The sequence below is a fragment of the Urocitellus parryii genome, chromosome 14 (genome assembly GCF_045843805.1).
Source record: "Urocitellus parryii isolate mUroPar1 chromosome 14, mUroPar1.hap1, whole genome shotgun sequence".
In the NCBI taxonomy this organism is placed as follows: domain Eukaryota; kingdom Metazoa; phylum Chordata; class Mammalia; order Rodentia; family Sciuridae; genus Urocitellus; species Urocitellus parryii.
The window spans coordinates 18,881,083-18,895,109 of NC_135544.1; positions in this window are offsets into that span (position 1 = coordinate 18,881,083).

The following is a 14,027-nucleotide window of genomic DNA, read 5'->3' on the forward strand; positions in this document are numbered from 1 at the left end:
CTGCCTTCCTGGGAAAACTTAAAAGCCTATTTAACTAGAGAGGAGTCGTTGCCAAGAAGTTAGCCTGGGAGAATGGCAGTAATTAAATGATGATAATATTTAGGATCTTGCAGGTATAACAAAGCCTCCTTTCTTTGTCTCAGGTGGGGACATGTTGCCTCTGTCTGGGAAAGGAGGTAGGCAAGGGAGGAAAGGAAACCTGTGGGGGTGTGAGAAGGAAAGAGGGGAGCAGCCAGGCGGGGGAGGGGAGACTGGCTTCTGAGGACTGAAAGGAGAGATTGCTTCTGGGAGGGAGAGATGCTTCATGTTAGTATTCAGCGGAGACAGCCCTGTGGCATTTCGGCCCCAGACATATTAGAATAGGTGAGGAGTGGAACAGAGCCATGTTCTCTGTTAAATGGTTTATTGTCTGTAGGAGGAGGCTCAAAAAGTGATGCTGGGCTTTGCAAGAAAAATAAGAAACAGAAGAATAAAAAGAAGTGCCCTAGGTAGGTGCACTTGAGTCTCACCCTGTGCACTTGGCTAGAGATGCGAGGTTGCTAGAACCTTTGGCAGCAGCCTTAACTCCCTGTCTAGCGGTAGTGGGAAGAAAGGCCTGGGAAGGTGGAAATTTGAGTCATAAAAGCCAGCTTTCCTTCTTTTTAGCTGTATGATCTCACCTATGTCTTTAAACAATTAACCATACATCTAGGAAGGGGAGATGCTCTGCACCAATCTGGCACTGACCGTGGCCGCTGCTGCCCACCCTGCTGGCTAGAAGCACACGCACGTCTGTCTGCACTGTTGTCTGCCCCGGTGTGCATTTGTCTCACGGGTTAGGTTGATCCAGAGGTCGGAGTGATGGATGCATCCTGCGAATCTAATAAATAAGTAAATTCGTGCCACTTCCTTCAGCTAAAGCAATTTCATCTGTTCAGCCCACAAAAAGGATAATGGAATGCACAGTTCAGGGCTCGGGGCCAGGCTTCCAAACATGTGGGAAGGGCCCTTATTTCTTGGTCCTTACTGTCTGAATTGAAGGGACTCTATCCAGGAGGCCTGAGCCCCAGATGGAATTCTCTACCCCTCTCTGTTGAAATTAAACTCTGGCTAAGATAGTCTGGACCTTCGAGGGCCCTGGTGTAGGGAAGGATGGAGTTGCTGTGTGCAGAGGCTCTGTGTTGAAATTAGGAGCATGGGGGCAACAGGAGAAAGAGGAGTTTGACCACAAAATCTTCTCTTTCTCTCTCCCTCTGTTCTTCTCTCTTTTGGCAGGGCCTGATGCACACTAGGCAAGTGTTCTACCACTAAGATACATCTCCAGCCCTTTTAATTTTTAAATTTTGATATAGATTCTCTCTGAATTTGCCTAGGTTGGTCTTAAACTTGCAATCCTTCTGCCTCAGTCTCTTGAATAGCTGAGATTACATGTGAGTTGATGGTGCCTGGTATCCATCTCTTATTGAAGAAAAGCAAGTTTGACCTGTGCTGGCTTTGGGATCCAGCACTGTTTAATTTGGAGTAGGCAGAGGAAAAAGAAATTGGGACGTCCTATTGCAGGAGGACCGAGATAGAAGTGTGAAGGTGTAGGAAGGAAAGAGCCATGGGCCCCTCCTGTGCATCTATTATTTTTATTTTTTCCTCATTTCAAATGTAACATATGTTCATCATGGACATCTTAGAAAAATGCAGAAAAGTCTAACAAAGTAATTTAAAACACTCAATACCACCATTAAAGGGTAGGCACTATGAGCCTTTTAGAGAAGTTCATCAACTGATTATAGTTTTATATCCTGCTTTATTTTTCCTCTTAACAATCATTTTGGGAGCATTTTCCAAGGACATTGTAATATATGCAAAATCATATCTTTTTAAGAAATCAGCCAATTCATATTTCATGGTGTGGATAAGATTTAAATTATTTAAGCATTTCCTAATGCTAGGTACTTAGATCATCTTTAACTTTTCCTATTGTAAAAAAAAGTTCCACCGGGTACAGTGGTGTCACCTGGAATCCCAATGACTGAGGGAGGAGGATCACAAGTTCCAGGCCAGCCTCAGCAACTTAGCAACCCCCTATCTCAAAATCAAAAATAAAAAGGGCTGTCAACATAGCTCAGTGGTAAAGCACCCCTTGGTTCACTCCCCAGTACAATGATGATGATGATGATGATGATGATGATGATGATAATAATAATAATAGAAAAGTTCTAATGCCCACCTTTGTATGCATGTTGTGTATGTATGTGAATATGCAATTATATTCTAAAAGTATGATCTCAGAAGTAGAATCATTAAATTAATTTTTGGTGTTCTTCCAAATCTTAGCAGGTCGAAACTTTCTGGAAAATGATCTTGATGTCAGACTGAGGGGGCTCCAAAACCTTAGCTTGGAAGCAGAGGACAACCCGTGTATGTCTCTGTCTCATTTGAATGCAGGTGTTTTGTTTATTGTATGTGATTGAGTGTGTGGATTTGTTGTATGTGTGTGTGGTGTATTTGTGTGTGTGTGTGTGTGTGTGTTTGGTGTGTGTGTGTGTAGTGTGTATAGTATTTGTGGTTTTTGTGTGTGGTGTGTTTTTGTGATGTCTGTGTTTCTGTGTGGTAGTAGTGTGTGTGTGTGTGTGTGTGTGTGTGTGTTTGGTGTGTCTGTGTGTAGTGTGTATAGTATTTGTGGGTTTTGTGTGTGGTGTGTTTTTGTGATGTCTGTGTTTCTGTGTGGTAGTAGTGTGTGTGTGTGTGTGTGTGTGTGTGTGTTTGGTGTGTCTGTGTGTAGTGTGTATAGTATTTGTGGGTTTTGTGTGTGGTGTGTTTTTGTGATGTCTGTGTTTCTGTGTGGTAGTAGTGTGTGTGTGTGTGTGTGTGTGTGTGTGTTTGGTGTGTGTGTGTAGTGTGTATAGTATTTGTGGTTTTTGTGTGTGGTGTGTTTTTGTGATGTCTGTGTTTCTGTGTGGTAGTAGTGTGTGTGTGTGTGTGTGTGTGTGTTTGGTGTGTCTGTGTGTAGTGTGTATAGTATTTGTGGGTTTTGTGTGTGGTGTGTTTTTGTGATGTCTGTGTTTCTGTGTGGTAGTAGTGTGTGTGTGTGTGTGTGTGTGTGTGTTTGGTGTGTCTGTGTGTAGTGTGTATAGTATTTGTGGGTTTTGTGTGTGGTGTGTTTTTGTGATGTCTGTGTTTCTGTGTGGTAGTAGTGTGTGTGTGTGTGTGTGTGTGTGTGTGTTTGGTGTGTCTGTGTGTAGTGTGTATAGTATTTGTGGGTTTTGTGTGTGGTGTGTTTTTGTGATGTCTGTGTTTCTGTGTGGTAGTAGTGTGTGTGTGTGTGTGTGTGTGTGTGTTTGGTGTGTGTGTGTGTAGTGTGTATAGTATTTGTGGTTTTTGTGTGTGGTGTGTTTTTGTGATGTCTGTGTTTCTGTGTGGTAGTAGTGTGTGTGTGTGTGTGTGTGTGTGTGTTTGGTGTGTCTGTGTGTAGTGTGTATAGTATTTGTGGGTTTTGTGTGTGGTGTGTTTTTGTGATGTCTGTGTTTCTGTGTGGTAGTAGTGTGTGTGTGTGTGTGTGTGTGTGTTTGGTGTGTCTGTGTGTAGTGTGTATAGTATTTGTGGGTTTTGTGTGTGGTGTGTTTTTGTGATGTCTGTGTTTCTGTGTGGTAGTAGTGTGTGTGTGTGTGTGTGTGTGTGTGTGTTTGGTGTGTCTGTGTGTAGTGTGTATAGTATTTGTGGTTTTTGTGTGTGGTGTGTTTTTGTGATGTCTGTGTTTCTGTGTGGTAGTAGTAGTGTGTGTGTGTGTGTGTGTGTCTGTGTGTAGTGTGTATAGTATTTGTGGTTTTTGTGTGTGGTGTGTTTTTGTGATGTCTGTGTTTCTGTGTGGTAGTAGTAGTGTGTGTGTGTGTGTGTGTGTGTGTGTGTGTGTGCGCGTGCGCTTAGCTGGGAAGGGAGAAGGTGTTGTAGTCTTATCTCAGGTGGTCCCTTGAATTTCCCTGATATTGGACCAGCAGCCGTGGCCATTCTCAGGGTGAGCAAAGGATCCCCTGAGGTGGGTTTGCTAACAGGGTCTGGGACTACTGGGAGATGGTCCTAGGATTTCTTCATTCCTTCAACCACACAGGAGAGACCCTTCCCTGGTTCTATGAAGACTAGAAATGGCCACCGTTCCCCCTCTTTCCCTGACTCCCTCTGGGCCATGCAGGTGAAATCTCATGAGATTTCCCTATGGCCTTTGTGGAGAAAAGAGTGTGGTCAGCCGGGGCCCAGCCAAGGCAAGACGGAGGCAAAGGTTGACAGTTTCAGGTGGCGTGTCCACAGGAGAGAGGCACCCTGCCTGGTCACCTCCAGGACAGGCCTGGATTATTGTGGGCCAGATGAGAAGAACGCCTGGGGCCTCAGCTGGCTTCCTGCCTGTCCATGACACATCCTAGATGTGTCCCAAGCCTCTGAAGGCATTTTTATCAAGGGAAGAAATAATCCCTCAGTAGAAATGAACCAGTTGGAGCTTGGATTTGAATACCCGGGTGTTAGCTGGGTCAGCCTCTCCTAGCTGAGGACCTTAGGGCTGGGGAGGAAGCCCCTGAACATGGACAGTTGCTGAGGGCCACTGGTGATCACCCTCAGTCACCTCTCAAGCCCTCTCAGGGTGCCTCTGTGAACCTCAGCTTGTGCTGCCCTGGTTCTGGTCAGCAGCCAACAGAATCAAGAGTCTGGTAAAGCTGCACACGGCATGGCATGTTCTCTGATGCCTACTCTAATGTCAACAGGTCCACAAACACACACATAGTCTACGTGACAATTTTCGTTTTTTCACCTAATATGGAATCTGAGTTAGTAAAAGCCCATACAGTTGATTCTGTTTTCAGATATGTACAGATACAGGACCACCTCTGTGGACAACCACAGTGTTGCTCACTGTTGAACCACATCCCTTTAAATTTCATGTTGAAGTCCTAACCCTGAGTACTGAAGAATGGGATTACATTTGGAAATAGTAAAATAGTTAAATAAGCTCAGATGCAATGAGTTAACATAAGGTTACACTGTGATAGGATGGACCCCAATTCAATATGGCTTATTTCAAATAGCTATTTGAAGAGACAGACATGCACACAGGGAGAACTCTACTTGGAGTTAGGCTGCCTCAAACCAAGAAATGACCAGAGGCTGGGTGACAACCCTGGGGTAGGTCAGTCCTTCCATGGAGTATACAGAGGGAGCAGAACTTTGATCCTGGATTTCTAGCCTCCAGAACCATGAAAGAGTAAGTTTCTCTTATTTAAGCCATTTGGGTTGTGCCATTTTGTTACAGCAGCCCTGGGGCCCTGATACACACTCCATCACCCAGGAGCTCAGAAATTTTGTACACCTTTGAAGAACTCTATCATCCCCACACCTCTTCTTTAGTCATGCTCATTATATACATGGAGAAAACATTCTAGAGAGATGAAGTGATTTATTTGAAGTTGCTTTTTTACAAATATTGTAAAAAGAACAAACCAGAGATTTAACTTTGCAACTTGCTAGTTAACTTCCAATTGCTAACATGGTACCCAGTGTTCCTGCCTGCCTGAAGTTTAGGCCTTTGGGACATCCTGTTTCTAGAGGCAGAATGACCACAGGTGAGCAGCAATTCAGGGGATGTTGAAGGGTACACTAAGCCACCTCCTATTGGAATGTCAAAGTTCACATTTTTCTAAAACCTGCCAACAGAGAAGGGTGTGTACTCTGAAAGTATTTATTGTTATGCTGTGAAATGCCAAAGAATTCTTTGAATTATTTTTTTTAAAGTGATTTTCACCCTGAAGGTGAAACTCCCTGGGTTTCTCAAATTCTTGTACAAAAATCTAGATCATAATCACATTTTAAGTGCCCAGCCCTGCGGGATTAAATTTAGGAGAATTTAAAAATCAGCTTCAGGTACAGAGAATGGAACAGGGCTCTGGAATCAAGAGTTGCCATTAAGAGTTCCAGCTGGGTTCTCACTCAGGGCGTAGGAGAGGTGAATCAGGTCTCCTCTCAGAGGGGAATGACCAACCAAACCAAGGGTCAGAGGCTGCCAATGGAATAGTGGATGTGGAAGTGCTTTACAAAGCAGCCCGGGTGGTTGGGTTTTAGTGTGGAACAAGGACAGGTCAGAATTCTGGGGCATCACCACACCTGAGATAGCAGTGTTGACCCCTGAATTCACATGGAGAAGGGGCTGGATGGTACCTGGGTCAGAAGAGGGGGAGTTCTGGTTTGGAGAAGAGGACCTTGGAAAACTGATGGCTTTTTTCTTTTTTTCAAAAAATGTTGCATGTGTGTTTATTTTCTAGGGAAAGAATCCATGACTATAAACATCTCTAACCAAAGTTAAGTCCCCTTCTTTAGAAAGCTTGTAGAGGGGGATTGGATCGAATAATAAGGGTGGCGGGGGGACCTGGGGCACTTTAAAAGAGGTGCAAACAGTAAATCTTGAGGGCTGTATTCATCCTATCAAGTCCACTACTCCCTCTTCCCACTTTCTGCACCTCACTCAATGCCACACCATGCCTCTCTCCCAACAGAATGACTTTCTTTGGCTCCTGATTTCCCTCAAGGCTCACTTGTGTGTTTGGGGAGGAGGAGGAGGTGACCTTACGGTTGTGGTGCTGTCACCTCCTATGTACCCTTCCCCCCTTACTGGAGCTGGGTCTTCTCTGCACACCTCGGGGGTGACTCTGAAGGAGGGACTGATGTCAGTGGAACTGGGAAGGAGGCACAGGGGACAGGGGCTGCCATGCCCACCCCATTCCATTCCCCCAGGAAGAGGTGAGAGGCAGATCCAGAACACAAAGGGTGGTGTACTTGTCTGAGCCTTGGATGCCATGAAGGTGGAGTGGGGAGGTGGGGGGGAAGGAAGGTGAGAGGACGGTGACTCATTCTGAAAGAACTGGGTTGTTGGACCTCATAATTCCTCAGGGTCTGGGAAAACAAACACCAGCGACCTCAAATTTAGCTAATTGAGAACATTGATTTCCTCTATGCAGCGCAGCCAAATGCATTTAACTTCTATCTTAATATTGCCAGCAAGTATGTTTCAGTTCTTATAATACAATCTTTTTTTTTTTTTTTAAGGTCACCTTTAAATTTTCCCAACTAGCCCTTTGAAGAGCCATCCTCAGTGAGAATGTCTTAATTCAGCAAGACATCTGATGGCTAATTATATTAGATTGCCAATATGCATTTCTTCCTTCCTCTTTCAGAGAAATAAAGAGAAAAAGATCCTCATTCTTCTGGAGCTAGTTCATAGCCCTGTGTTTGTAGCACTACTGAATATACATGATCCCCTCTCTGGCAGTCTGACCCTAGCTCACCTGGCCATCAACCATTCAGCCCAGCTCAATGATAGCAGCAGGATAGACAACGGCTTCGTAACAGTTACAAGAAGAACAAGGGAGGTTGCTTTTCTTTGTTAGCTTCTCCAGCTGCACTACATCATAATCATGGTTTCATACAGCCTCTGTATTCCTCTAATCTGACTGTAGGTGACAGTACAGAAAACAACCATGCTTTTATTCTCACATGCATGAATGTTAAAATGTATATAGAGCTTGTGAACTGACAATTATTAGGAACTAAAGAAGAGTTTATTTTCTAAACTGGTTATCAGTGTCATATTCAGTCTCACAATAGGAAAGTTTCAATATCCCTCTTCCGTGGAAGCTGTCTAGGAAACACATCTCAAGGGCTGGAGAAATTCTCATGCGATGGGTGTTCCTAGCTTCCTGCTATTTTCTCACTCCTGCTCCTCTCCACCCCCATCCTAATGAATATTCAGGCTGCATCCTTTAACCAGGATTTTGAATAAGATGCTTCCTGTTTTTCTTATTAAAGATTGACTGTTGTCCTGGGTAAAAGGGATTGTTTAGTAAGAATTTGCAGCTGGGAATTCCTGTTTATTTTTTATTCTGACCCTGGTTCTGAGGACAACATATATCTCATAGTTTCAAATAATTCCTTGTATATTCCAATGGATCTGTTACCTCTGGCTCTATATTGCTTTTTTTAAAAATCTGTCTACCTCTCCCCTCACTATAAGCAATTCAAATGTAGGGACTAAGCCTAAGTAATTTCACTCATTTCTCTTTTATGGTGTTCATCATAATGCTCAGAACAACGTAGAAACTCAATAAAATCTGGATTTTATTGATGAAATGGCATAACAATGGATGAAATGGCATAACAATGATATGTTCTAGAAAGAGGGAATCTTAATCATCCATTTTTTCCTTAGGCTAAAAAAATATGAAGAGATGAAAATTCATTTATGCCAATTGTATGTATTTTTAGCAAAATATTATCCATGGAGCTACTGGAATCAGGTAAAGCTGTAGCAGGTACTAAGTGCTTGAGTATAATGGAAAAATTCACTGTTGGGGAGAAACAGAATAAAACCCAATCTCTGGTCCAATAGGTCATGCTGCAACATCCCTAGGTAATCACTATTTTGCACCTGGGAAGTCAATTGTTGAAACTGTTTTGTGCTCCCTCGTTAATTGCTGCCTGGGTAGACCGGGAATGGTGCAGAGGAACTAATTCAGTCAGGTGATGACTTTGTCACTTTGCAGGGACTCATGAGCCAAAGCATATCCGAAAGTATGATTCCACTAAAGCTGCTTATAAACATGTAGACACTGGACATTCCAAGCGTGTAGCCTTTGACCTGTGGTTTCGGTTTCGTGGGATTAGCCATGAGGCAATGTCTGGGAGCCCTTCACACTGAAACATGATCCTTGAGTTTCTCTTCTAAAGACAGTATGGAAGGTGCCTTGCATTTGTCAGCAGGGAGAAGAGATATAAACACCTTGGTATTTCCTTAGTACTCATTTTAAAGGCTGCAAATGTACTTTACAAACATTATTTCATGAATGTTTAAACCAAGCCTAGAAAATAGTAGATACACTTAACATTTACTGAAACACTTCCAAAGCTTCCTGTTGCCTTAGGGATAAATTCCTCCACGGCCCATCTCTGCCTCATCTCTGCCTCATCTCTTCTTGCCCTTTCTCAAACACTAACTTGCAGTTACACTAAACTATTGTTTTGGGAGAGCTCTGCAGCACACTTTCACCTTCAGTTCTTTGAGTTTAACTGCACCTTCTTCCAAGAAATAACTCCTGCCACCCTCTTGCTGATCCTTTTCCACAGTTCAGAAACTTTCAATGTCACCTCTTGGAGACAGCTTTCTGACTCCTACACCAGATTGGGTCCCTTGCTATTTGCTTTAGAGAGAAACTAAGAGTCCACAGTGCAAAGGATTTCAGAGGCATCACAACTATGGGGCGGGGTGGAGGGCGGTTATCTTAGACATGCATGGGAAATATTTGAGTTCAGGGCTGTCCTCTTTGTGACAATCCATGTCCTTCTATTTATGTGTGTGATGGATGTCCTGTGAAAATTGGCGGCCAATTGCATTTTAGAGGAGTCAGGAAGAGCTGGTCAAACATCTTGACTTGTGGTTTGGAATAGCTCAGTTTTGTCAGATTACCTTGACTGTCCAGGAAAAAAAGCAAATCACACCTCGGTCCCTGACTTCTTCCTCTGGATACTTTAAAGTATTATTAGTAATTTGATCATAATTCAAATTCCATTATTAGGAATGTCAGAAGAGCATATGACTTTTCTGATTATATTAGAACATTTTTTTATTTAATATTACTTAAAACAGTTAATAGGCAGAGGCTATATAAGCTGCTTTATGATGGTATTAGCTTAATCACATTAGGTACTTGTTACACTTAATATTCTGAGCCGCAGAAGAATCAAGAGAGCAGATTCAGGAGATCATGTCACATTAGATGTGGAAATCAATGTTTCTGGGGCTTGTTAGTCTCCTCTATAGAATGGAAATGATACAGTACCTATCTTATAGGATTACTGAGAAGGGGATTTAAATTCAAAATTTACATGGTCAAAATTATAAATGGCTTAAGCTCTCAATAAGTGTTATCTATCTTTTTCACTTCCTGCAAGGAGTTTAGCCATTTCTTTGCTCAAATCAAACTCTTGTAGGTGCTCCAGAATTTATAGTGGTAACCGACAATGAGTTCAATCCAGTTGTCCAGTCCTGTGTGACTAGGAAGCTGACTCAAACTCTCTCAAGCCATGTAAGTCTCATAAACTCCTTGATGGTAGAAATATCATTTCTGAAGTGCACACAGCTCAATGTGCTACCAGACTTCCCTCAGCTAATTGCCTGCATTATGGGGCTGTCATTCTGTTCTCTTGTCATGAGGCGATGGGTGGCCGCCTCTCTCCTCCACAGGTCATGCGTGAACTGATTGATCTATTTTTCATCTCCCTATAGGAAGAACTGGAGGAGGGCTCAACAGTTTATAATGAACAGTTTATAATAAATAGTTTATAAGGGTAAAATAATCCTATTCCTTAAAATTCCATTCTGCCAAGACTATTAAGATCCATCTGAGAGAAAAACATCATTTAGATAACATTATCTGTGGAAGCGGTAAAGCTGTGGGTACCCTGATTGACCATAGGATAGCTGCTTACTGAGCCAAACTCAAGAGTTTGTTTATTAATCCTGGAAACCATTGTAATCAAGTTAATAGGAAGAAAGTCACCCCTGACCTTAGGTACTTGGAATTTCCTGGAAAGAGCCCAGAGTTAGGAACTGCCCGCCCTGAAGGTAGAATCTAAGCAAATCCAAGTGATGAGAACTTCTCTGCAAGTCTCCTATTTCACTAAGTGATATTCCTTTTAAAATGGATCATTCCAAGAACATTTTTATTACAGCAAATTTGGAGGCAGAACATTTAATTTTACAAATATATAAAAAATGCAATCAATTTGTCCCTACCCTAAGGTAAGTTATATTTGCTATGTGATCGTACTAAAGACTTAGTGGATTCTGATAATTTAGGAGATTCCATAATGTCTAACAGGAGACCTGAGCCAACTCGCAAATAAGTCATCTCTCAGGAATTACTTCACCCGTTACAGAATGTCTGAGTTTTGTTTGCTGGAGGTATCAAATGACTAGTAAAAAGAGTTAATATGAATAGAGTTTTCACAATTAGCCATTGGTAAAATGAAGATTAGAAGGTTTTCCTGCCTGGCAGCATTGGTTTAATGGTTAATGGAAGGGGTCTGTGGAAGAACTTTCAAGAATGCCTGTCATATGGATAGTTCTCAAAAAAATTTTAGGTAGTATTATTCTCATCAGTAATGAACAAGTTTAAATGTGTGATCAGTGCTAGGTATATTTGGTAGTCTTGGGTCTCAAAAAGTTATAGCAATCTACTTTCTTCCAAGGTTATGACATTATCTAAAGAAACTCCCATCATTGTTTTTTTCTCCCAGTGCCTTAACTTAAATAAACTATAAAGATTAAATAACTAACAGGGATCTTAGCAAGATCTAACATCAAAGTTTCTATCATTATGGAAGCAGGTTTCCATAGCCATTTTCATTCTTTAAAGAAAAAAAAGTGTTTTTAATCACTTATGAATAACTTTAAATTTAGAAGATTATTATAACTGAAGAAAAATTTGTAAAAAAATCTTTTTTTTTTTTTTTTGTAGAATGGGCATGTGAAAATACAAAAACATACATGTTAGAAAATGGAAAGTGTCTAGAGTGTCTACATCCGGAGGCTTCCAGAAGTCTGGGTGACCCATTTCCTGAGCAGTGGTTTCTGGAGGGGGAGACAGGCTCTCCGCTGGTCACCTTGGCCTGGGTCCCAGACCTGCCTTTCTCCTCTCCATTCTGTTGGCTCAGGCTCAGGGGCCTGATTTTGTCCTACAGTTTCAGCTGAATTATCAACCCTGGCCCTGACCTGGACATGATTACCCATCCCTCCTTTGTGCCCCCACAGGAAGGATACCTATAGTTACCACAACATTACTGTCCTTGCTATGGTATGAATATGGTTTGTCCCTCCAACATTCCTGCTGAAATTCAATTCTCAATATGCAATAGTAAGAGGTGGCACCAGCTGGAATGTTTAAGAGGTATTTGGAGCTCTGCCTCATGATTCATGCAATTAATAGATTAATGAATTACCTCCAGCGTGGTCTGCTGTAAAAGCTGGTTCGTCCCTTGCCATGTCATGCCCTGTGCTACCTCAGGATTCTGCCAGCAAGAAAGCCATCACCAGATATGGCCCTGGACCTTGGACACAGAATCATGAACAAAAACAAACCTCTTTCCTTTATCATTTACCCAGCCTTTGGCATTATGTTATTAGCAACAGAAAATGGACTAATTAATCAACAATAATTATTTGATGAAAGTCAAGTTTTCTTATTGTTTCTTTTGTAGTAAAAACTCTTTACCACTTTTCTTGTATTTCTGTGCTTAAAACAATGTTTTATACTTACTTTGGTACCTGATGTAAATTAGCTACTCAAAACAGGGTAAATATGATAATGATGGTATGTAATTTCATAACTAGGTTACAAAGCTTACTTTTGCCAAGCATGATGTTTCTCAATTAGTATCTGAGATACTGCTTTTGATGGAAAACTTAAATCTTCTAGTCCATATTTATGAAAAGCTATCAAGCATTGAAAGCCTAGCTATATCATAGAATTTCTCTTGTATGTTAAACTCTCCAGAATATGCTTCTCAACTTATCTCTTTTTCAGAATAAAGTAATTTTGTTTTCCCTGTTATTAAATGTTATGATTTTAAAACACAGACAAAATCATGCTTGGCTTCATTATCCAGAGATAACTATATCAATACAAAAATTTTGTTTTAGCCTTTTTTTTTTCTACACAGTTTTCTTTTTTAAAACATTTTTCTTTATTTTTAGATAGGAGAAACTCCATTCATTTATGCATTTAACCAATATTTATGTAATGCTTATTATGTGCCAGCACTGTGTTCACACTGTATATACTGTGATTATTATAGATAATATAATTTTGCAACCAATATTTTAGTTAATAAAATAGCAAACATTTACCAATATTATTCAAAACCATGTAACTGTAATCAGGTTTGTTTGAAAGTAAACAACCTCTGATTAAACATTTCAGTCCTCGTCATAAATATATAATGCTGCAATAATGTTTTGGATGTTTAAGACCCTTTGATTAGAAAAGATTCCCAGTTATCAGTTTACTGGGAGAAATATCTATGAATAATTTAAGTCTTTAGACACATTTACCCACTTGCTTTCCAAAATTAAATATAAATTAACTGAATTGAGAGTCCATTAATATATAGAAATACAGAAAAATAAGTAGAAACATAAATAAGTTTCTATATATAGAATACAGGAAATTACAGTAAAATAAGGCATAGCTCAATATTAAGGATTCAGTGGCAAAACAGTGGGTGAGGAAGTGGTGCATAACCCAAATTAGTCTCTCAAATACTTGAAATTCATTAGGAGTTGCCAGCTTGTCTGGAGCTTTTGACCAGGGAGAGAAGGAAGGGTCTGCTGGAGGCGCCTGAACCCTAATCCAGCGTCTCCTGAAAGCTCAGAACCTTGGTAATTTAAGCAAGATGTCTCTTTGGTATGCCTAGAAGCACCTAAAACCATGACAAAGTGAGGACAAATATAGCATTGTGTACACACACCAGAGTTTCATGTGACAAGTAAAACGAAGGATTCTTTAAAGGCTTAGGATTTCTTTCATGTGAAATATGCTTTTTTTTTTCTTTTTATTTTTAGATAGGAGAAACTCTATTCTGGAGCAAGCTGTGTAATATAATCTTGTATTGTCTTGTCTTGGAGGAAATTAGCCAGGGAATTGATTCGTGTTCGGTCAGGACATTCCACGAATCCTTTAAGCTGACTACAGGGAATTAATACTTCCTGAAATTAATTTTGGCCAAAAGAGACACAGACTTCTGAGAAAAAGATGCAGACATCGAGTGCATGCTTAATTTCAGTGACATTCTTCTCTCTCTCTTTCTGACTTCTGTCTCATATATACATTTAGGAAACTTGGGTGACTTCAGTGATAACTCAAGATTTTCGTTACAAATGACAACTGAGTATAAATCTCAGAAATTGGGTTGTGAATAAAGAATATTTCCCTGTTAAGCTACCGAAGCCCTTTCCTAAGGCATTC